Source organism: Belonocnema kinseyi, chromosome 3, assembly GCF_010883055.1.
Source record: "Belonocnema kinseyi isolate 2016_QV_RU_SX_M_011 chromosome 3, B_treatae_v1, whole genome shotgun sequence".
Lineage (NCBI taxonomy): Eukaryota > Metazoa > Arthropoda > Insecta > Hymenoptera > Cynipidae > Belonocnema > Belonocnema kinseyi.
Genome location: NC_046659.1, coordinates 25,423,140 through 25,448,822, shown reverse-complemented (window position 1 = coordinate 25,448,822; position 25,683 = coordinate 25,423,140).

The following is a 25,683-nucleotide window of genomic DNA, read 5'->3' as shown; positions in this document are numbered from 1 at the left end:
TAAAAACTGCACAGTTTATGGAGAATTTTTGCTTATAGTTCAATACTTTTAGATATTTTATAACATTTTTAAATATATTAAGAAAAAAAAGTATCGAGCCTTTTTTTAAAAAAAGTAAAATTCAATTCTAAAATTTTTGTAAATGTAAAATGGTATATTAAAGTTGATTTAAATAACTTTTAGTTTGAAGTTGGTTGAGGCTCGCCATACGACTTGGCACGGCCCTGCATTGAAATTCTTACCCGAGATTTTGACACCGAAATCCAAGTGCTTCGATAGCAAAGCAGGTAGAACGTGCGGTTAGGACACACTAGTTTCGGTAGTTCAGATAGGGCTCAATCCTCGGCGAGTGCGATTTTTCAAAGCGTCTAGACGATTATATGTGTAAGTAACAGTGTGCGCGAATTACGTATTTTAATCATTCAAAAAATGAAGATTATATAACAATAATTTCGAAAACAATTTTTTTTTAGAAATAGTGTTCAGTTGAGGCACTAGCCTATTGCTCCGATACTACATATTCTTAGATTAAGAAAATATATTTTTGACGTGTATCAGAAATTATTTCTTGGAAGTAAACTATGTTCTGCATTTGAATACATCTCGATATGAAGTAACACAGTAAAGTTATAGAATAATAAAATGCGATATTCTATCTAAGAATACATTTTCTCAGATTAAGAAAATGTACGCTTGTTCCAAACATACGGTATCAAGTATTTATTTATTTAGAACACTCTCATGCTCTATCGTCCCCAATCGTACCTGCGATTCACTTGAATCAAGTAACATTTACTTGATTCAAGAACAATTTTTTTTCAGTGTAGAAGTTTGCCAACGTTTGCTAGTTGCAAGTATTTGAGACTATGAAATTTGGACTCTCACTTGCCTTCATTATTAACGGTAAGACTTAATAAAATATGCCGTTTTCCAAAACAAATACGACGACACGTATCTTAGGGATTTGACGAAACTTTTTTTGAAGTTATGAGCGTCGAGATAAGCGTTTATGTTTAAAAAGTAAAAACGCATATTATATTTCTCAATATAACACAGGTATTTATCTTTTTCTTTCTTGAAAATCCAATGAAACATGTCAATCTTGCAAAAGGAGCAGAACTTCTATAATAGGAATTTTAAATAATTGTCCAGGAAAAATAAAAAATTGTACATTGAAGAATTATAAAAGTTTGAAAATGAAATTTTCTGGTCACCGTGATGTAATATTGTTGTTGATAATTAATTTGCTTTGTTATTTATTATATATATTCTTGGGTTCGAAATTCAATTGTTTTGTTGAAAGATTCATCTTTTTGGGTCGAAGAATTAACTATTTCTGTAGAAAATTAACTTTTTGTTAAAAATGAATATTTTGGTCGAAAATTCATATATTTTGGAGAAAAATGGGACTACTTGTTTAACAGTTAATTTACTTGGTTATAAAGTAGTTTCTTTCTGGAAGATTCATTATTTTAGTTGAAAATTCATCTAGTTTAAAGATGAACTATTTTGTTGCGAATTTATCTTTTTCAAATAAAAAATTATACTACGTGGGCAAATGTTTTTTTGAAAACGAACTTTTTTGTTCAGAACTCATATTTTTGGACTAAAAATGCAACTGGTTTATAGAAAATACGTTTTTAGCTTGAAAGGTCAAAAATTTGGATGAACTTGTTTTTATTCCTGCCAGAAGAAACTTTATTTGTTGAATATTTGTCTTTTTGTTTGGCAATTTATCATTTTAGTTGGAAATTCATCTCTGCTTGAAAATTTGATTACTTTATTGAAAATTCGGTTTTTCCTTAAAAATTAATTTTTTTACTTCAAATTTAAATTTTCACTTTTGGTTAAAAAGTTTTTCTTTATAGATATAGCTTTAGCTACTTTTTTAATAAATTCATCTATTTTGTTTCAACTTTGTCTTTTTTAGTAGAAAATTTATGATTGAAATTTCGTTATTTTTTATTTTTTTATTCTTGGTTGGATAATTCATCTCCTTTTTTCAGAATTGATTATATTGTTGATAATTCGACTCTTTAATTAAAAATTCAGCTATTTAGTTGAGAATTCGCTTCTTTTGCTTGAAATATGAACTATTACATTTTTTGTTGTGTATTAATCTTTTTGTTGAAAGTTCCACCTTTCTAATTAAAAATTTATTTATTAATTTATCAGCAAAGCGGTTTTATTTATTTTTTAATTGTGAAAATTAATTAATTAATAATTAATTAATAGTGCCGAAACGTACAGATCCGTTAAAAACTAGAGATTGAGTACGATTACATTACACTCTCCTGAATGAGAATGTAAAGATGTTAATGTATACAAAACGGATGCAATCACGTTTATAAATATAATAAATGATGATTACAGGATTGTTTGAAATTTTGGAAGCAAATTATTTTACTCCATCCTTACATAGTATATCCTGTTTTTAAATTACACTGGTACTATGGATTTGAAATCGAATTAACTGGTCCTAACGTAGCTTGTGTAGATCATTCACGGTTTGAAATAAATTAACATAAAAGTATACTTTTTAACTGCAATGAAAAGTCTTTAAAGATATAAAATGTTTAATCTTCAATAACGAAATGGCTACATTTGTATAACCACACACGTTAATACCTCCACTCAAAATAGAAAAAAATAGAAGAAGAGAAAAGAAAAACAAGGAGATCTTTCTTCCTTTCTTCTTTTTTCTCTTATCTTTGTTTATTTCTATTTTGTTGTATTTTTAAACCAAAAAAATGTACGAAAATTTACCAACGCTTCTCTGTTTATTAAAAACTTTTCTTAGGTTATTAAAATTCATCCAAATAAAAAAAGGAGATGATTTTGTAACGGACCAAAGGAACCGAATGAAGTCTCTACAAAGTACCCGTAAAGACCCCATTGGGTCCCCATTTGGTTCCTTTTTAAAAAACTAAAGAAAAACAGCAAAATAAACTTTTAAATTGTTGAAATTCAGATTCTACGTTAAAATTTGCATTAAAAACTCACGGAGTAATCGCAATACTTTTTCTTGCAACGTTAAAAACTTTAAAAATAAAATACCTGTCATTTACGTGGGCTAAAGGCGCCTTCAAGTGCATCTTCTTTTAATAGCAGTTAATAATTGTTCCGTCGGTAACTTTAAGAATTTTGTCTGGATGCTAGCGCACGCAGTGGAAACCGCAGGCAACAACGCTGCGATGCAAGTGAGAGAGAATTTTATTTTTAAACTTCGCGCGCAACATACTACTTGAGCTATTATGGATACGCTTGAAGTCACCTTGAGCAGAAGTTAATGACATTTTTAAAATTTTTTAACGCTGCAAAAGAAGAATTGCGATTACTTCGCGAGTTACTAATAGAAAATTTAACGTAGAATCCGAATTTCAACAGTTTAAAAGTTGATCTTGCTTTTTTTTTGAGTTTTTGAAAAAGGAAACGATTGGCGGCCCAATGGGGTCTTTACTGGTACTTTGAAGAGGCTCCTTTCGGTTCCTTCGGTCCTCCAGCGTAATAGGAAGGAAAACAACATTCTTTCAACCCAAATTTCAAATATCATGTTTTAGTTTATTTTCTTTCAAAATAATTTTACGGTTTGACGCAATTCATTGTTGAAAGTAACTATAGATATAATCAAGGCACTGAGAATGACAACTAGGTATAGCCCACTTGAAGTAGGCCTACAAATCATGCTCTTTTCAATTGTTATTGAGGGTCATCTCCAAGTGGGCTTTATCTAATTGTCATTCTCATTGCCTCAATTCTACTACCTTTTGCACATAGACATTACTCATTTCAATTCTCAAAAACGAAACTTTACAAGCTTGCACTACTTATTAACTAAGTTTCAGCGGCATGGCTTATCTACCCTACCGAAAGAAATCTCTGAGTTTTCTTTAGCGAAATAGCTTTTCCATTTGAGTCTATAAACAAAATCGATTTGAAACAAAATAGTCTCGGAGATAGTTTGAGAGATTTAGGTCCTTTTCAAGATCCTTTTAGTGGTCCTTGTGAGAGTGGTGTGACGGTAATATAATGTTCCTTTTGTATTCGTCACGTACTGGGTGGGCAGAGTTATTTACAGTAGTTGGTCGTGGCTAATCCGCTCTCCCTTTTTAAATTTCTCTTCAAATTATTAACACTTTTTTTTAATTGATGAATTTTCTCATTATACTTATTTATCATGATAACTTATATGCTGATATACAATTTTCTAGTTGAATTCAAAAATGTTGTATTTTTTGGCGTATCTCATTCCATTTACGAGAAACGTTCTATTAATTCCAATTTTAAGCATTAAAAAAAGTGAGATATCTGAAGTCATCGAAACCCGTAGATTCCGAATTATTATGTTTTAGGCTGTTAACTATGAAATAAAAAAAATCTACTTCTAAATTTTAATACGAAAGCTTAACAAAGGACCCTTGAGTGTCGGCTACTCTATTGAGATAGCCTTTCTGCTTGTTACTTATGATCGTATTCTTATTTCAATTTCGAAAAGGATATTTTAAAGCCTTCAGACCATTTAAAATTTTAAACGAGCTTCCTGGACCTTTAAAAATATCTACCTGAGTGCCTGCGGAGAATTTCTCTGAGCTTCTTTGACCTAAAGAATTTTTAGTATATACTCAAAGATTCTTTTCGGTAGGGTATTGGCTGAAAAGGGATTGGAGATGTCCGCAGTTAAAATAGTCGACGGAACAGCAAGTAGTGGCAGAACAATTATAATTCCTTCAAATCTATTAACAGCTTCCGATGACGTCGTTCCTGAGAGGAAAATATTTAAGTCCTCATCTGTACGTGAAAGATGAAATAAATCTTTTGAAAGCTGTAGTAGCGAAAATGAAATCGCAGAAGCCAGCAGAAAATACTTCAATCACGAAAGCACCGCAAAAAAAAACCATTCTACTTCTTCAAGTAACAATACCATTTCTCAGATCAAACGGCGACAATGCCTCTAAAATGACTTCAGATACGGCTATTACCAGTAACACATCTTTCAATTCGAATGGAGCAGCTAAAATTCAAGAAACACCACATAGCACCTTCTCTAGTGTTGCAAATACTAAAGATTTCGGGAAATAAACCGCCATAGCCAGTGGTAATTGTTTGGATTTCGGATTTGTAAATTCCTTCTCTGAAATGAAGGAAATTCTTGCAAACTTGCAGTGAGTACATTATTCTCTATACAAATACTTCCTTCCCTCGTTAGGCATTTGTATCAATTTAACTGTAAGATGTGATTAAAAAGTTCAAAAGAATGAACAAAAACTCAATTTTATTCAATTTCTGGATGTATTTATTAATTTTTTTAAAATTTTAATTGAAAGGCCATAAAAGAATAGAACGAAATACTACAGAATCAAAACAATGAAATATTGGAGCAAAATTCAAAAATTCTGCAAGAACTAACAATTAAAAATCTTCTAACACAACACTTGGATGGAAGTCTTTACGAACCCCTTCAAGGCTTTCCATTGAAAACTATGTAACATTTCAAAGAGTTTAATGAACCTACAAATAAACGTAGATGTATGGATTTAGTAAGCACCTTCAAACATAAAAAATTACATTGATGCGTCTCGACCGAAGCTTCGGTCCTTACCGAGAACTTTCAGCGAAAATTTTAATTTAAAGAAATTTAAAATACAGTTTCAAAGACTTGAGAAATTGAAAATTAAAAGTGTTTGAAATCTAAGATTTTGGGATAAAAACCATTTTTAGTTTGTCAACTATGAATATAAATTAAGTAATGGCTTTGAAATTGAATTGTACTTTAAGGATTAAAAAGTGAATAATGTTTGATTTTACAAGTTCAATAGGATTAAGTTCGCAATCATAGAATTTCCGTATTTTAACGTTAAAAAACTTTTAATTGGAAAATTCTTATTAGTTAAACAAATCTAAACGCCCTATTGCAACATTAAAAACTATTTTCAATTTTTTAATATTTTCAAAATAATATGTTCTTAATCAAAGACTTTTATTAAATTTAAAATATTGTTTCAATCTAAAATATTCGATTTTCAAACCATTAAATTTGATATTATTTAATTAGGAAATGAACATTTGATTAATATTTAGAAATATCCGACTGTTGATTTAAAATCAGTAGTCATAAATCAAATATTAAAAACTAAACAAAATAAAAACTAAATGTTAATCCAAAATTAATTTAAACACCCTGGCAGACCGAAGAAACCGAATGAAGCCTCTACAATGTACCCGTAAAGACCCCATTCTATAACGCCTGTTGACTGCTACTTACGAATGATGCGTTTGAAGTGTAGCAGTCAACAAGCGTTATACGTCTTATAGTTTTTTAAACTTTTTACCGTTGCAAAAAAAACTATTGCGATTATTCCGTGACCTTCTATAGGGAATTTTCACGTGGAATCCGAATTTCAACAATTTAAAAGTTGGGTTTCCTGCTTTTTGAGTTTTTTTTAAAGGATATAGATTTCTGCAGATTGCAAACAAAAAATCTATAAGCTTTTAAGAATTGTGTAAACCTTTAGAGGAACACAAAAACTTCACAAGATTCCTAGGAAAATTGAAATTTATTTTTTATTTTGAAAAATTAATTTGAAGAGAATATTCAAAAAAAGATTTCAAAAGAATGACAAACTATCAAAAATCAATGTAACGATTTTAGAGGAAGTTTTTTGATTTAGCAGGCTTTTTTAAAATTTTGAAAAAATGCGAATCATTTTGAAAGATAGCAAGAAGTTCTAAAAAATTTTCAAAAATAATTAAAGATTTTAAAAAACGTAAAAAAACTTGGAGATTAATCAAGATTTTTCCATAAAGTTTTGAAGTATTTTAAGGGGTTCGTACAGGAACTTTGATTTTTTTTAAAGAATTTTTTTCTTATTAATAATTATTTTATTGATTCAAAGTTTTTACTTATAAATATTTACATCCCATACTATTAGACAAAATTGTTTTATTTTACGGTTTATTGTACGGCAGCCTGAAGTTAGCCCTGCTTAAATCTATTTGACATAATACCTCCATTTTTAAGCATCAGAAATAAAAAAAAAATTCGCAATATTATTGAAGAGTAGAGTTGTAGGTATGTTCGGGACCGCAGAAATTAAAATCTGGCTTAAATATTTATCAATAATAATTCCGGCGTTTCGAACGATAAGCACACATGTGCAGAATAAGCTGTAAAAATTTCAGCGCGATCGGTCCAGTAGTTTTTTTTAGTCATGTCAACCAGGTCGAAAAACGTTGTTTCGAGAAAAAATTATGTTTTTTTTTTGACATGTTCCTGAGTTTTCCAACCAAAATAACCACTTCCACAACAATCTTTAAGGATTTCAAAACTTTTTAAGGCACAAATAATTTAACTTTGAATGTTAAAAGTGTTTAGTTTACAAAAATATGTAATTATTCAATTTTTAATGTTTCTAGCCTAAAATTGCTTAAAAGGACATTTTGAAAAAATTTTAACTCATTGATTGATCCTTAATATTTTATTTCACAACTGAATTTAAATATGTTGCAATATTTATATAAAATTTGGAAGATACATGAAAATTAAATTTCAGATGCTAATGAATCTGATTATATGGATGAGACGAATTTCAAGGAGATGACGAGTTTGAAGATACAGATGTAGTCTAGAAACTTAACTGACAGAGACTGACCTATTACACAGACCGATAAAAATGCGATCTTTTTTGTAAACAAAGACCGTACCATGTGACCCCGTAGGATTTTGGTATGCTACAAATCGATTCCTTTATCCAAATTTCGTCGTCCTGGCTCAGTTCATAACAATGACTGTCACAATTTTATCTCCGACTACAATGACTTAAAAAACAGTTTAGACTAGTAGTTCTCCTCTTTCTGTTTAAAGAGGACGACTACATAAGATAAAAATGTTTAAAACAAAATTTTAAACAGTTCTACTTGACAAAACTTCTTGTTTCGTGTTTTCAATGTCATCGAACGATTTGTTTCAGACACTTTTGTAATAATTTTTAAGTCTTGAGGAAGACCCAAAGACGAGTCAAAACGTCGATTTATTTAATTTGTGATTGAATAAACATATATATTGAACGTATTACTAAAATAAGTTCTCAATCTCTATAAAGGAGATATGTACACATCTTAAAAAAACATTCAAACAAAGGACAAAAAATTCTAAGACTTCTGTCTAGAATTTTTGGAATTATAATTTTTCATATACGTCAAGTTTTTGAGATGTCATTACCTACAAAAAGTGAAACAATGGCTATTTTTAGCCATATTTGTGACAATATAATATAATGTGCGATATCTCGGAGAAAAAAAATCGGTTCAGGTTGATCGAAAATGGAAATGGAAGATAAAAATAAATACTAAACGATGACGTTAGCAGTTTTTAAACAAAACTGCTAATGTGCTTTTGCATCAAATATCGCTAAAAATAGCTATTTTTGCACTTTTAGGTTGTGATATCTCAAAAACCTACACAGTAATACAAGATGATAAATTTTAAATGTAGATGAATTTAATGTTTGCATTAAATTAAGCAAGTCACTTAATTTTAACCAGAAATGGAACTTAAGTGCAGTGTCTCCTATCTGATTATACGAGTAATATGATGATTAACTAACAGAAATGTTAAGTTTAGGATGATTTTCATTCGCGCGCTCTGAAATTCAATTTGTGCTGGCAGAAAGGCGTGCGCCAAATTCAAAATTGCTAAGTTGATATCGAATACAAATACACTTACATGATATAGATTATTGATTTTTAAATTATACTGAAGCATTGTTATTAAAACCTAAATAAAAAAACATAAACATAAAACATAGAAACATAAAATTACGTGATATAATATATGAAATATTTAAATTCGACTGTATGATTTTTTAACCCACACATTTGCCAAAAAGTAGCTCTTGCAAAAATTATGATTGCAAACAAAATTATACTCAGTTTATAAATAGGCGTGCGCTAAAATTATAATAATATGATTTTTAAAATAGATATTAACAAATAATAAAATAATAATACACTATAGGTCAAACATAAATACAATACTTTTTCAAGAGGTTATTATGATAGCTATTTATATTTCACATCATACGTCCTTTTTATTTGCGTGGGTTAATTTGCGTCGTTCTGTAGAAAAACGGGTTCCTAACCTTACTTTCTTCTGGATCTCATTTCGCTTTAATATATCAAAAAAATGCTCATGGGCAATTTAAATACATATAAACATAATCTTCTGACCCTCTATATTTGAATTACATTGTGATAGTCATAAATATTAGTAATAACTTTTCATAATCTTGCATTTAAATTCGGTTTCCATTCGTCGCGTCTACAATTTATGATCCACATTGACATTCTTTCTCTTCACCCTAGTGGAAAACGATAAAGTTTAAATCCATCCTTGCTTCTATTTTTACAAAATGGAGCACTGCAGTACACCATTTTTCTTATATTCTAAACATAATTTTAACTAAACTATACGACATGCTTATCGCACTGCTTCCCGCGAACTGTCTAGGAACTAGAATGGCGGTTGCATGTTCCTGTCTAATATAGTACCCTAGTATAGTAGTTTCGTCAATGTTTCTTATTTTGCTATATGTACCCAGATCTATAATGGATTTTATTATGAATAGAATAATCGTTTATATGTAATAAAAAAAGATACAAAAAAGGATTGAAGATTTACGTTCTGTACCTGGTATTTCAACAAGCTTTCTATCTTAAATTAACCTATAAAGTACATTTTACGCACATAAAGCAGTTGACTTTCAACCAAGCGCGTTACTTAAAGTAATGTTATAATCCTCAGTTGACTTTCAACTGGTGAATGATCCTTTTGGTTACATCTGAAAGTCAACCGCCTTTCTCTACTGAAATTCAGATTCTTGTGTTACTGTGTAACGTATAGGCAAAATTTAGAACCCGGATTCGTTTTTAGGTCACCAAAATCCTTCGTAATCACATAGTCCGGTCTTTAGGTACAAATTTCGATTGACTATTTGTGAGTAAATACGAAAGTAAATTCGCGGGTATTTCCTCCAGAAAACACGTATAACTCCTCGTATAATTTTTAAGAAGTTTTTTAGTAGTAAATCAACTAAATTGTCGCTTTAAAAGTGATTTGCATCAGTATTATCGAGAATAATTTCAAGTGCAAACTCCAATGTTTAACGTGATATGTTATTTAAGATTTGATGATTATTCGATACATGCTTTATGATTTAGGTGAGTTTCTAAGTGAAAACGGTTACTCATAACACATCTTCCAAACATATATCTATCATTGAAGAAAAAATATAACTGTTATTTAGTGGAAATAAAATTTTGTTCCAAAATATGCACATGTTCTTAACTTTTATCAGAATAAAAAAATGTATTTTAAGTCATGAGAATAAGAACTCTGTAAAGGCCATTTGAATTTGGCTCGAAAAATCATATTATTTTATTAATTATTATTCTGTGTCAAGTTAGAATGGTATTTACCGAGTTATCATTTTCATATCTTCAACGTAATGTAAAAAAACATTTTACTAGCACTAAGTGCTCCCATTTGGCCTGCACACGTGCGACTCGCACGACGTGCGAGACATGTGCGACCACATGGAAGACACATCTGCATGGTGATATGAACTCACGTAATGCGGCCTTATCCGCACGCGTGCGACTCATAATGCTGGTGCTGGCACTGTGCAGGTATTTTGTTATCTGGGAAGCGTTGATACGAACGTTCGTCGACGTACGTACAATTCTTAGGATACATTGTGAAGCCAGGCTAAAGATGACAGTCCGCGTGTGAAAGTTCATAGCGCCACATAAAAAACAAAAAATTCAATCCGTTTGCGTTTGCATCTCGGTGATCCCTATCAAAAAACTATTCCATTTTTGGTTGAAACTTTATCCTGTACATTGTATTAGTTAAAACACCAATTATTTAATAGAAAATTAATTTATTTTGTTAAAAAGTAAACTTTTTGGTTGAAAATTCATATATTTTGTTAATTAGATCTTTTCATAAAATTAAAAAAATTGCTTTAAAATCGTCCTGATTCTTTCATTTATTTTTTAAATCTTTCTAAATATTGACTTAAATTAAATTTTTTGAATAAAAAATCATTTTCAATTTTCTTAGCAATCACAATAATTTTTGTTATTTTTTAAAAATCTTTCACAATTCTCGAAAAGCTTAATTTTTTTTTAATCTGCAAAAATCCACATTGTGTTTGAAATTATTTGAAATAATTTCAAGTTTTACATTAATTTTCAATCTTTTTTCAAATTAAAATTGTAGCGTTTAAACTTAAAATTTAGCTCATTACAATTTTAGCAATTCACGGCTTTCTATTTCGAACCATTCTGTTCAAATTTGTATAGTTTTTAATAGTTATTTGTAATGGCTTGTTTTAAATGAACGGTAAAATATTGCTAAAAATTAACGAAATTTTCTTTTTTTAATTCAATAATTTCGAATTGAATGGGTTAAAAATATAATTTTTGTAGACTGAAATAATATTTGAAGTTATAATTGAAAATAATTTAAAAAAATAATATCTAATGATTCTTTGATTTTGAACGGATTCAGCGTCATCTTATAAAATCAACTTTTTTCCATTTTTAATACCTTAAGGGGTTATATACAGTTAGAATTTTCAGAAAATCGATTTTTTTAAAATTTTATTTTCTTAATGTACATATATTTAAGAATACACACAGAAAATTTTATATCGTTCCGCTGCACATTTTCGAAGTGACACGCAAATTTGAAACAGCGTTTCAGAGTGCTTGAAAGTACAAGGCCAGAGTGGCAGCGCTTACCTGGAACGCTGTCCTTTATATGCACCCGCCTATTGTAAATATTCCCTTCTAATGTATTTAGATGCGTAAAGCAACAGTGTGTTATTGTTTTTTTATACCTGAAAGGTAAATTTTTATTTTTCTCTCCCCAAACTAGAAAATATTTAAGAGTGGTAGTCAGTATAAGCAGCTAAGCCAAGCAGTAAACTTGTGAGTTCGTTCATATTTTTTTCTGTAATTTTTTCGCGAAAATGAAGTCTTCTAGAGAAATGAGAAAATCTCTTAACATACGTGAGTCGAGAACAAAAAAGCGCAAAAATGTTTTTGATCCAAAAACAGCCGAAACGGATAAAAGTAGTGTCAGTACCTCAGCGAAAAAATTGAAAGAACAAGAAGAAATCTCAGTTTCGCGTGATCCGTCTGTTGAGTATCGCATTTTAAATTTTATAACAGTGTTTGCAGAATTTTCTGAATATGTGAAATGTAAGACCTGTGACGGAAATTTTAAGTAGGTGGTTTTAACCAAAACAACAACGAGCACTACAATCAACTGATTTGGAAAATCTCTCCCAAAATTGTTTAGCAGCGCGTGAACATTTCCGATCTCAGAGCGCGTGAGAGCACTAGAGATGTAAGAATGGCCCGCAGACAACATCAGCTCGAGTTATTAGAAGCTGCCGAAGCGGCGGAGGATGTATTATATGGTCTTGAAATATACGACTCCATGTAAGTTAAAAAAAATTTTATCCTATGTAAAGTGCTTTTCAAACTTTAAACGCGTTTTTCTCAAAATGGTGTTTTCAATGTCGGTGACCAACATTACTCGAAAACGGCTAAACCGATTAGTCTCAAATTTTAACACGAGCTTCTTCAATATATTTTTTAGTAATTAATCGAAGATTTTTTCTCACCGATAAATATTTTTTTTTATAAACAATTTAAGGCCGAAATTTTGGTCAAAAATCGATTTTTTTTTAGAAACCGCCATTTTGTCAAAAAATTTATTTTGCTAATTCCTTCGATTAATTGCTAGATTTAACATTTCTTTAACGAAATCTGTTTGGTTTTTTAATTTCAGATGATCCAGTTCAGAGACATAGTGGTCACAGCAAAACGACTTTTTTGAGAGGAGCTCCCGGAAATCAGCTTTTTTCGGCCTTCTAACTGTATATCACCCCTTAAATTCCATATAAAAATTTTTATTTTAAAATGATGTTGTATTTATCTCGCGCTTCGCGCTCGATTATGTATTTACCTTGCGCTACGCGCTCCGTCTTTATATTTTCGCACATTCTTGCGCAAACATTTTAAAATTAAGACTCAAAACATCCACCAAAATAATTTTGTAATTGTGAATTGCCTTTCGTTAAAAGAGAGTTTGAACGCACCTACAGCACGCGACTGATGGCAATCGCACTCCGTACTTGGTCTTTGCATTTCTTCCGCATTCGGGCACAGACCTTTTGAAATCAAAGGTGAACGGACCGACAACTGTAATTTTATGATTTTGAACTCTCTTTAGTTGAAGCTCTTTTGGCTTTAACGAACACTTTCTCATCACGTATCTCGTGCTTCGCACTCGATTTTGTCCAACATGTCAACTTTTCTACAGTATACACAATACTTTTATATCAATTATAATACATTTTTTATGTAACTCTGCCTGCAATTACTTATGAAAAAATTGCAAAATAAAAAGCAAATTTTATTTATCATGATAATTTTAGTGTTTGTTTTTTATTTTGCTTTAAATTGTATTCTAAGCTGCTCTGAAACATGTATCATTTCAATAAATGTATATTATTACAATTAATAATGTGCATAAAAATTGAATCATACTAATTCTTGTTTCCATGTTTTTATAATTTTTTATTTTTAATGTTGTTTTTTACGATTAAATAAAAACTACTGTGCATCTGCATAGAGTCCTATATAGGAGCCTATGTCCTCTTTCATCTTGTCTGTGCTTTTTCCAAAAAGTTCATATTTGCATTTTTTATCTTATGTTGTACGATTAAAAGAAGATATACTCGTCCAATCGAAAAATGATAAGTAAGAAATTTATATATCTTTTCATGCGAACAAGTTTTGTCTGGTAATTTAAGTTCATACTTTGTGTCGTTTCTTCAAAGAAATGTAATATTTTTATTTTGAATGATTTTTTTATGACTAAAGCAAAAACTACGTGTCTTGTCAAAAATTATAGCTTTTTTTTGGATGAACAATTTTTATCTCATTTTTTCCGTAGCTTATATCGAAAAGTGATTCATTATTAATTTGTAGTTCTTTCCAGGGCGCGCAATTTGAGCTTTTTCATTTTTTTCGTACCTTGCATAGTTTGACCAAAAAATGGAATTTTTGAATTTTTCATTATTTTTGGTACGATCAAATTTGGAATGTTCAACTTTTCGACCAAATTAAAAAAGTTGTTATCGTAGTCATGTAGGGCTTTTGAAAAGCAAAGTTTTTTTTCTCTTGGCTTTTTTTCATATCATGCGTTGTTTGGCTTAAAATGTTCATTTCAGTTTGTTTTTTTTTGGATTTTGAAAATGCTCTAACTCTGACAATTTTCTTTTTATAGAAAAAAGTCAGGAGGATAAATTGTTTAAGTTTTGAATGACTATGAACAACCGTGCATAGAATTTTTACATCTTGAAAAAATGTGGTTTCAAAATTTTTTTGTACGATCGAATTTCGAATTTTCAACTTTTTGATCAAATTGAAAAAGTTGTTATCATAATCTTGTAGGGCTTTCAAAAAGCAATGATTTTCTTCTCAAGATTTTTTTCGTATCATGCGTTGTTTGGCCTAAATTGTTCATTTTAGTTGTTTTTTTTAATTTTGAAAATGCTATGACTCTAGTAATTTTTGATTTTTTGAAAAAAGTCATTAGGATAAATTGTTAAATTTTTTGAGTACTATGAATAACCATACAGAGAACTTTTGAATTTTTAAAAAAGTGGTCTCAACAATATTCAAAATGTGCCCAATTTTTGAATTTTCATCCAAAATGGCCGGCTAACGAACTTGAACTTCTATTTAGGACACTAAACGAGTGTACCAAAGGGCAATCTAATAGATTACTTTTTTCAAAAGTTGTCGTGTTCACAGGCGGACACATTCGTGAAAACCTGTTTTTCGGATTCAGGGGGTCTCAAAACGTGGACATTTGACAAAAACTGGAGGGGGGGGGGGTCAAATTTTACACAAATCTAATACCTCCTTTGATGAGAATGTAAAAATTGAAATCGAACTTATTTTAAATTTGTAAATAATTTCTTTACAAAAAAGGAAAGATGGAAAGATAATTGGATAGATTGGACGGTGATTGGATAGATTTTTCTTATGAAAAATTGTGGCCACCCTGAAAAAAACGTGACTCATTTAAATAAATGATTTTAAAATATTTTTAAAAATTTAAACGCATTGCAATGTTATTCAGAATTAAGGTTCATTCTTTAATAAACTTTTTCTTTTGCTTTTACTTTCGATGATTTTAGGAAAAAAATATAATTAACAAAAAATATGTATTTTCAACCAAAAAGTTTACTTTATAACAAAATAAATTCATTTCATATAAAATAATTAGTATTTTAACTAATACACTGTGCAGGATAAAGTTTCAACCGAAAATGGAATAGTTCAATTTCCAGATAAAAACTGTGATAAAAAATTGATTTGAACAAGAAAAAAAACGAATTTTCAATAAAATTGTTACATTTTCAATGGAAAAAGTGAATTTTCGACAGAGAAGAATAACGTTCTATACAAAAAATGATTTTCCAACTTAACGAATATACACGATTAATTTTTAATCAATCCTAGAATAGTTACATTTTCAGATAAAGAAAAATATTTTTTAACAGAAAAAATAAATTTTCAACAAGGTTGTTCAATTGTCAACCAATAAGATGAATTTTCGACCAAGAAAATTAATAATCTACAAAAAAGACCAATTTTAAACAAAATACATAAATTTTCAACGAAATTATTTAATTTTAAAGTCAAAAAGATGAATTATCTACAAAAAATTGAATTTTTAAGCGAAAAATATGAGTTTTCAATTAAAGAGTTCAATTTTAAATTATTATAAAACCTTGTTAAAAAAACGTATTTTTTTACAAAGTATTTTGAACTCTTAAGTGAAATAATCGACTTTTAAACCCAAGAAGATGTACAGTTGATATTTCAACCAAACAATTGCATTTCTAACCAAAAATGATAAATGTTCAACCAAAAGGATTAAGGTTCTACTAAACAATGTCAATTTCTAACAAAATACATGAACTTTCAACGAAATTATTTAGTCTTAAATTAAAAAAGAGTATTATCTACAAAAAACTGAATTTTTAACCCAAAAATATGATTTTTCTACCAAAATTTTAATTGTCGGCCAAATAGTTTAACTTTCTATAAAATTGTTGACTGTTGATGCACAAAAGATGCATTTTTTACAAAACAGTAAAATTTGTAATAAAAAAGTTCATTTAAGGCAAATAGTTGAATTTTCAACTATAATTATGAATCCTTAATAAGAAAAAATTAATTTTTTTACTAAGTAGTTCAACTTTCAATGAATAATCGAATTTCCATGCAAAAAATACGAATTTAATTTTTAAAAAAACTTGCAAATTTAAAGTTGATATTTCAACCGAAAAATTTAATTTTTGACCAAAAAGTATAAATTTTCCATAAAACAATTTAATTTCTACAAAGACAGACGAATTTTCAACAAAATACATGATTTTTTAACCAAAAAGTTGACGTTTTTACTGAAAAAGATAAATTTTTTAACCAAACTTAAATTTTTAACTGAAGAAGGTCCATTTTTAACTTAAAATGATATAGATCAATTGTCATTTTCAAAAATGTATTTTCAATAACACATAAAACATATTTTCATCCGAATAGTTAAATTTTCAACGAAAGAGATGAACCTTCAAATAAAAAAAAATTAATAAAGTAGTTAAACTTTTGATAGAAAAGAGGACTTTTTTTACAAAATAGTTACATTTTCAACAAAGTAATTAATTTTTCAACCAAATAAATTAGTTTTTATCCAAACGAGATGAATTCCAAATCTAAAATACAACAGTAGATTTTTCAATTATAATATTATCATTAATAATATATTTATATATATATAATAGTATTAATATGTATATCATTTATATTATATACTTGTAATAACGTAACCTTAAAATGTGTGCATATAAAGAGGTGCGCGAAGTATTCAAATCATAAAAATCGTCAGCATCGAAACCTGGAAATATTAAAATGCCAATCTCTTGATTTCATTTCCAAGGGGATAGAGATGTAAATAGGACCGCCGAAGTTTTTCGACCGGCAATCGTGCAACTTCGAGTGTTCAAATTCAGAGGAAGAGAAATGGGTTGCGGGCGTAACTCAGTCATGTATATCGTCTCCTACTATGTTCACACGGACATAGCCCTGTCATAATATTGGACCACATCTCGTTTCAGATCTGACATCACTGACTGTGCTGCCTTGAAGAAGTGAACTGGAATGTTCACGAAATGTCGGAAAAATTCGTAGTTTTTTTACACGATTGGAGCCCGAAATATATCTTTTTATCAACAAAATTTTGATTAGCCTGAAATTCAAGATAGTTCACACTTGGCAATTTTACAAAATCGATCAAATAGAGAAGAAAATTTTTTTTAAGAATTTCCAATCTCACAGAAGTATTGTAATCCTTAAATTATGTGAACGTTTATTTACAGCAAAATATTAAATAATTTATTATAAAGCACCCATACATTTCTCAAGCTTCAATCCTACTTATTATTATTTTTTTTTGAAGTATACATTTCATTTTTAAATAAGCTAACCCGTGCAAAAATTGCCCAATATTTGACTGATTTCCGACTAGGGCCCGATCAGGCACACTGCTTAGTGGCTGTTAAACGTGGCTCTCTCTGGACCCTCGCTTAACAGCCAATCTTGAAAGTAGATGGTGCCACATTAATTTCGGGGCCCAAAGAGAGTTGATTCCAAATCTCCCAAGTTTCAATGTAAAGCTGTAAAGTCCCAAACGTCTAAAATATTTCAATGAATAACTTGAAGAGTGACCAAATAAGTGGGAAAAAATGTCAAAAGCGCGCACAAGACGAGTGTGTAGACATCATATACTTCAAATATTCCTGAGTTAAGTGTTTAAGACTATAGAAAGTAAATTTATCAAGTATGTTAAGATGAGAATAAACCTCGAAATGAGATTACTTATTTATAAAAAAATAAGCAGAGGTAATATTTACTGTGTTAAATATGAAAACGAATTAGATCAACGATGACGCCATAAACATATTTATTTTTATATGATTGCATATGATTTAAATTTAGGAACTAGAAGCAATTTAAATTTTAAACTGAAACCAAAAATATATTGAAAATTACTCAGATAATTTTGTCATTTTCAAATGTTAGCTGTTTTATTGCGTCTTTGGACTTTTCCCGTTTTCTGAAAAAAAAAGTTTTTTAAAAAATATTTTGTTTCTAATCTCACATATTCCAATACTTTTATATCGCGAGCTGTATGCTATGTAAACGGATTTTTTTATTCTCAAATTTTAGTTTAGGAGGTGACACCTGAGTAAGTTTGTAATATTCATCATAGTAATTTCGGCAGTTTCGATCCTGAATCATTCCCACCTGAAAATTACTGTACAAGAACCTCGGAGGATCTTGCACATGTTCCTGTACACGAAACTGCACATGAACCTGTAGATGTTATCTTGATGGTTCCTGTGCAGGAATTTTGCGAAGGAAACTGTACATAGAACTTCAAAGGAATCTGTATACGCAACCTGCGAATGATCCTGTACAAGTGTATTCATAGAGTCAATGGAGGTGTGGGTTCCTGTACAAGAACATGCTTAGGATTCTGCGTAGGAACTAATCCGCGAGGGTTCGCTAGTGTCTTGGCTCTTTCAATGGTGAGTTGGATCTTCAAGGGAATAAAGGGAACGCAAGTTTATAGCTGTATTAGCATATACTGGCCTCCTGGCCAGTTCCGAAAATTTTAAAACTACTTAAAAAGCTCTGGCAATCATTGAGGTTTGGGCTAAACTGTGGAGAATAAAAATAAACGTAGGAAAGTCATAATCAATTCTTTTCTCAGTCAGTTGACCAGCTGAAATAGATCCACCCAAAATGTTTAATGAACTAATAGAATGGAAAAACTCCATAAAATATTTAGGAGTCAAACTTCAAAAACGTCTGAACTGGAAGGAGCATATTCAGGAAACTAGGGGAAAAGCCCTCGGAGTCATCCCGGTAACAAGCGTTGAATTTAAAAAATGAAGAATTTGAATTCCTATGAATAAGCGATTTTTCCTCCGTCTAAAAATACGCCAACGGGAACAGAAAAAGTGCAAATCCTCCCTGGCGGACTTAAGGAACCGAATGGAGCCTCTACAAAGTACCCGTAAAGACCCCATTGGGTCCCCATTCGGTTACTTTTTTAAAAACTCGAAAAAACAGCGAAATCAACTTTTAAATTGTTGAAATTCGGATTCTACGTTAAAATTCCCTATAGAGCGTCACGGAATAATCGCAATAGTTTTTTTTTGCAATGGTAAAAAGTTTAAAAAAATATAAGACGTATAACGCCCCAGAAAGCAAAATGGGCGCACTGTGCGACGCACGTGCGTCGCACGCATGCGGATTTTCTCGCACACATTGCCCTCATGCCATGAGACATTTGCGTCATCAATTGAGGCGCATATAGCTCGCATGTCGTGAGAATCACGCATGCGGCACATCCCGCTCGCACGTCGTGAAGGTTCTTTGAGGGTTATGAATTTTATTTATATATATATGTATGATTATTTTTAATAAATAATGGAAAACATCTTTATTGCAATAAAATTTTATTATAAAAACTAGAAAACAGCGCACATCGTTTCTTTAAAGGTTATACGTAATAATTTAGATACATTATTAATACAACAGAAACATAAACTTTCTTAAAGTATATATTATTTGCTTAGCACTAAACAACGATCTATTAATCTAGCGATGAAAATTATAATTTTTTTATAATGGTTTTAAAACGCACAAGTACTTAACAACATTGAACCATTGCGTAGTTATAAAAAAATTTAACTTTAAGTAAAAACCTTTCACATTTAATTATGGCACATGAACGTACGAACTCTTTAATCATTTAAGACCGCATCTATATAATTATTATTGAAAAATGTAATCTTAATATAATATTAAAACGTCTATTTTAGCGCCAGCTGGCAGATGAAATACGTTTTTTTCACTACGAAACGCAACGACCTTTTTCCTCAAGTGATCCGTGTAATATTTATGAAAGCTTACGACTGAAATTGAGGCGCGGAATGCAAAAAGGGGATGCAGAATTTTTTGACTCCAGCGCAAATGAATCTTGATGTGACAAAAACAAGAGTTTTATCACTCTTGTTTGCTAGGCTCCAAATTAATTCTCTCTATCAAATAAATTTTCTGTAATTATAATTTTAAACAAATTTTTAAAACGATCAGAAGTCGCCTAACTTGAACCGAAAAAAGGTATGTCTCAAAAAAAAAAAAAAAGAAACGAAAAACAATTGCGTAATTATAAAAGAAACTTAAGTAAAAGCCTTTGGCATATAATTATGGCACGTGCAAGTACGAATTCGTTCATCGTTTAAGAGCAGCTGTAATTTCCGTAAAAACATCTCATTTTATAATAATATAAAAACGAATAATAATTTTAACGTAAACTGGCAGATGAAATAATTTTTTTGCACTTCGAAACGCAACGACCTTTTGCCTCTATTCATGTCTCTCATCGTCGGCATACACGTCGCTGGAAGATTCTAACCCATCAAAATTGATCTCTCCAGACTCTGATGAGTTCTCTATCTAAAATGAGTTCTTAATCTTATTTATTCTTTCGAGTTCTTGTAAAATTCTGATTTATTCTGAGCTAGGATCATCGACAGCGGCATTCTAACCATTTTTCTTGCGAATTTTTTTGAGGTCTCTGACTTCTTTACCTTTACGTTTCTTCTGCGATTCTCGGTACCTTTGTTTAGTGGATCTCATAACTTCATGCATTTCTGTTTTAAACTGTGTTATATTTGCTGGGTCAGGAAAAAAGGACATTCCAGCGCAGCGTCTAAAAAAATCAAAGGGTACTGTAGTACATTATTTACTGAATTACGTAATTTTATATATAAATTATAAGCATACGGTAAAAGACATTTGCGACTCGAGTATCTACGAACTCAGGTCGGTTTGCATCTCCTTTCCACGTAAACTGTGTCACTAGTTTATCTGTCATCGTCGCTCGAAACGAGGAGCCGAGAAACTCCCTCAACTTGAAGCCACCCCTGCTGAAATTGCGCATTTCAAGTAATTTGAGCAATTTCATGTCAAATCATCTGAAGAACTTAATAATTAAGAACGTATGCCGTGGCATGATGAGCCCAGTGCGAAGAAGGACAAAAGTCTGAACTCCAAAGTTTGCGCATACGAGTATAATTTATACTCGTATGTCCGAACTTCAGAGTTCAGACTCTCGGGCACTCTTCGCAGTGGGCTCATCATGCCACGGCATACGTTTTTAATTATTTCTCGAAAACCAACAGGGTTCCCATTTTGAAATTGACAGGGCTTCTAGTAAGCATTGTAAGCTATCTATAAAAAAATGAAGAAAAAAAACTGAATTTTTTAGAAATTCACATTAAAAACTGGTCTTTGAAAAATCCAAGAAGTAATTGAATTTTTTTTCAACAAAAATTTCTCTAAAACTGCATGTTACTACGAATAATTTTTAAACAATACACTTTGATGACATTAAAATCACCAAAGTTATGAGAGTTAAAAAAAGACAATAATTTTCAATTCTGAATATCTCCCAAGTTTTTTTAATTTTTTAAAAATCATTTCAAGGTTTTTCTTTCAACACCTAAGAGAACAGATACTACAATTTTCATAAAAATTATTAGATTGTCTTCAATTCTTTGGATTATTTGGCATAGAATTGCTTATTTAGTAAAAATTACAAAAGAATGACGAGGATTCTTACCAGTTTTTTACGTTTTTTTTCGTTGTCTAGGGTATCAAGTTTGAGAAATTTCTAAATTGTATCCTAGGGGAATCCTGGTAGAGGTTCAAACAATTTTTCGGCAAGGTGAGCCTCACTCCTAGCATTTTGCGATAATACTTCCAATATTTTGGTGTTTTGATTTTCAATTATTCTATACATATACGAATTTTAGGAATTAACTTATTGTTCTCTCACACAGGAAGTATTAAAAATAATTTACTCACAGTAATCGATCCAATATTCGACTTCCTAATGCATCCTTTAAAACGTGTTTGTCCATTATTATAGCATTCTCCGATGACAAAGATGAAGTGTTTTCAGAAATGGTGCATAAGAATTACTAGTATTAGCAGGTGGAAGAACCTTGAGGCCATTTAGATCTTTTAGAGTGGTAGAATTATCTACTAGAGACTTAGGTGCTACTGGATCGAACGTCTTTTGTAATGGAGACGTTGATAGTAAATGACAAACAGTTGTACTTAATTGTCCAATATTTTTTTCAGTCAAAATAGCAGGTTCACTTGTATTGTCATCACTTTGATCCGAAAAATTAATCGGGACACTTTCTATATTTTTCCTTGAAGAAACCGGAGGCTTTGCCAACTTTGTTTCAGCCTTATCTGAAAATAGGACTATAGACTGATCACCTGGAGACTTGCCTGATAGACTATGAACCCTGCAAGTGTATATTTCGTAAAATATGGAGGACGTGTTAATTGATTAATCCCTAAATTATGCATTCTTATATAGGTAATTAAATATTTAAATATGATTTGCTTTAGTTAAATTGACAATATACTTACAACTATTGACTGTAAAGGTGTTTAACGGATGACGATGGCGCCGTCAGTGCAATTTCTGTCGACTTCTGACATTTGTCCTTGACTTTCTTATTCGTAATTATATCTAATCTAACGTCTGATTTCAATTTATTTTTTTTTTATTTCGGCTAACATGGCACGAAGTTTTTTCTTTTCCTCTTCCACAGATTTCATTTTTATTGCTTTTTATTCGGTTTCCTTCCTCTTCAGAATTGTTTAGCAAGTGTTTCGGAGTCCTGCTTTCTCTCCCGCTACTCGTAAACTTAATTCTTCTTTTTAAACTTTTTTTCTTGATTCTAAGCAATTCAATCTGTGCCAGGTTTTTCATTGATTGAATTCACCTTAACTAGCTTAATTGATAATTAGTTCAATTAGAGTTTACCTAAAGTGAGATTACGGGATATCAAATTTGCATATTATATGATTAGTTATTTGTATTTGGAACAAACGAAGAAGATTAGAATTGTTGCTTTAAAAACAGTTTCACTCACAGTACTATTAATTTTAACCATTAGTGAAGTGGGCTTATTGGTCCCTCAATGTCAACTTTTCTTTATAATTTACTGTGGACATATTAACGGCGTCAATGATCTGGCGCAGTACCACTCATCCTCAATAACACGTTCTTCCTCGCCTTCAACAGGACTTCACACTGGCATCCTGTAGCACTTATTTTTAACATCATTTAAATTGACTTCTTGGACCTCTGGTAATAATCTGCTGCAGTGATATACTCCTACTAAATCGGAAGATAATCCAATGTCGTATACTGGCCTTACTCTTCGAAATTTTTCAACAATGAACAAAGTAGTGCCCGCTACTTTTACTATATTCTTGATGAAGAAAACTTGAAAGTTTTTAAAGAATACAGCAGCTGTCACGTAATGTCGTTGCAAATGTGACTGCACCAAGTTTCAAACTGTGAAACTGTTGACAATTTTCTTCATTCATATATCTTGGAAGAGGTCCGTCAGCATGTGGTCGTGTGAGACTAATATGAATATCGTTGTCTAAAAGCGTTGAAGGAGAATCGTATTTTTCAGCGATTCTTTTATTTACTTGAGAAAGTTTCAATCCTGGTTTTCGGATATATTTTCGGAATTCCGGCATATTTTTCTCAAAACCAAATTCACTGGAAGTGTCTGAACCTCCCAGTAATGCGACATCTGCTACTATGTGCAACAGAGAATGCACGTTGTAAGAAAGAAATTTCTGTCCATAAAGTATTTCACAGGATCTTACGTAACTCTCCAAAGCTGTTTCACACCAAGCATACATTTGCCTTGGTGTGTCTTTCGGTATTAGAAAGCGTATTGCAGAGTTAAGTATCATCAGGTGATCGCAATACTCTTCTTCAAAAACATTCTTAAAAACTGCGGGTGCAGTGTATAGTAAAATTTGTCTGAATTCTGTGGCCCTAAAATTATGGCACAAAGTTATTTCCCGTGGGCAGCGCTTCAATTCAGAGGGACAAAATGTTGTGAGTAATATCATTCTTGAATTAAGAATATCCAGCTTCCGTCCATTCAGCCTTCGATGTCCAAATTTTCCTTCGATTTTCGCAGATAATACTTTTTTCATATTTCCTAACCAGACTGAATGCATCGTTTCAAATGAAACACGTGAAACTAATCCCAGAATCGCAGACAATGGACTTCTTCCTTTATGATGGTCTTCGTCAACAAAGTTTTCGTATTCTTCGTCAGTTCTTGCTGCGTGTCTGGTACCCTCAAAAACCATTGTGCCCTCAAAACCTGGCACGGTGTAATGATGACCTTCAACCTTCCATTTTGAACAAGCATATGCCGATATGTGCCCGTAGTGGTACAAGACAAATGCTCGTGCAGGTGCATCAGCAATGAAGCATCGTATATTCAAAGGAATTAGCTGATTTCTTAGAGATATTCCACCTTCTCTCTGTATATCGACAATTTCTTGAAGGAATTCTTCAAAAAAGTCGTAAGCGTTTGACGGCTTGTGTTTTCCTTTAAATATACCCACTATCATGGGTCTCTTATCAGATATATTTGCAATTCGAAACTGATGTGGCCAAAACTGATCTGGGCCCTTGTCGACTTTACCACCGTCCGTACTGATGTCTATTTCAATTCTTTCCGGCAACGTAGGAAGACTTTCTAGTTTTTTTAAAAGCGTCCGTGTAAGACCAATGTGGAGGTATTCTCCACCTGCAATATTCTGAATAAAATTGCTTGCTACAACAGTAGGTGTATTTAATAATGTTCTTGTATCTTTTGGTAGGAAGGTCAAATTAAAAGGATACTCGCGTATACTTTTAAGCAATAAGTTTCCTTGTTTATGTTCCAAGTTAGTGGCCAGAAATACATTTTTCAATATCTTCTTTTTTACATCTGCAGGATCTTGGAATACATTAATTTCTTGGTTTTCATCTTCTAAATACTCATCACTTTCTTTGTGTTGAAAATTTCCCCGAGGAATATTATCGCCCATTTCTTCATCAGTGTCCTCCTCATTGGAACTCACAGTTGCTCCAGAATCAGTAGAACTCCCTTCATCGCCAGAATTGCTAAAATCATCTTCAGATACAGGCAGCGCAGGATTCGGTATTTCATCGTTGCTAGATGTCTCCTCTGAACTGGGCTCAGGACTAGTTGAATTTCGTAAACTTTCATCTAGGCTGGAGTTGGAGCTTTCAGCATTCTCCGAGTCATTATTACGAATATTTCGCAATGAGGACAAACGTCTTTTCTTTCTTTCAAGCTGATCTTTTGATAATCATTATATCTACAAGACATCCTCATTTTATTTTCTCTTCGGTTATCAAATAAAGTCTGCATGAAAATAATGCACGAAATTTATATATATATATCATGCGAAAATTTCTATAAAAAATGTATAAATTAAAAACTAGAGGAAGTACTAGGCAGTCTGATAAGTCCCTGAAAAATGAAACACGGAGACGTTTTTTTGGCCAAAGTCGGTTTTATTTTTCAACAAACTCTCCTTTTAGGTCGATAC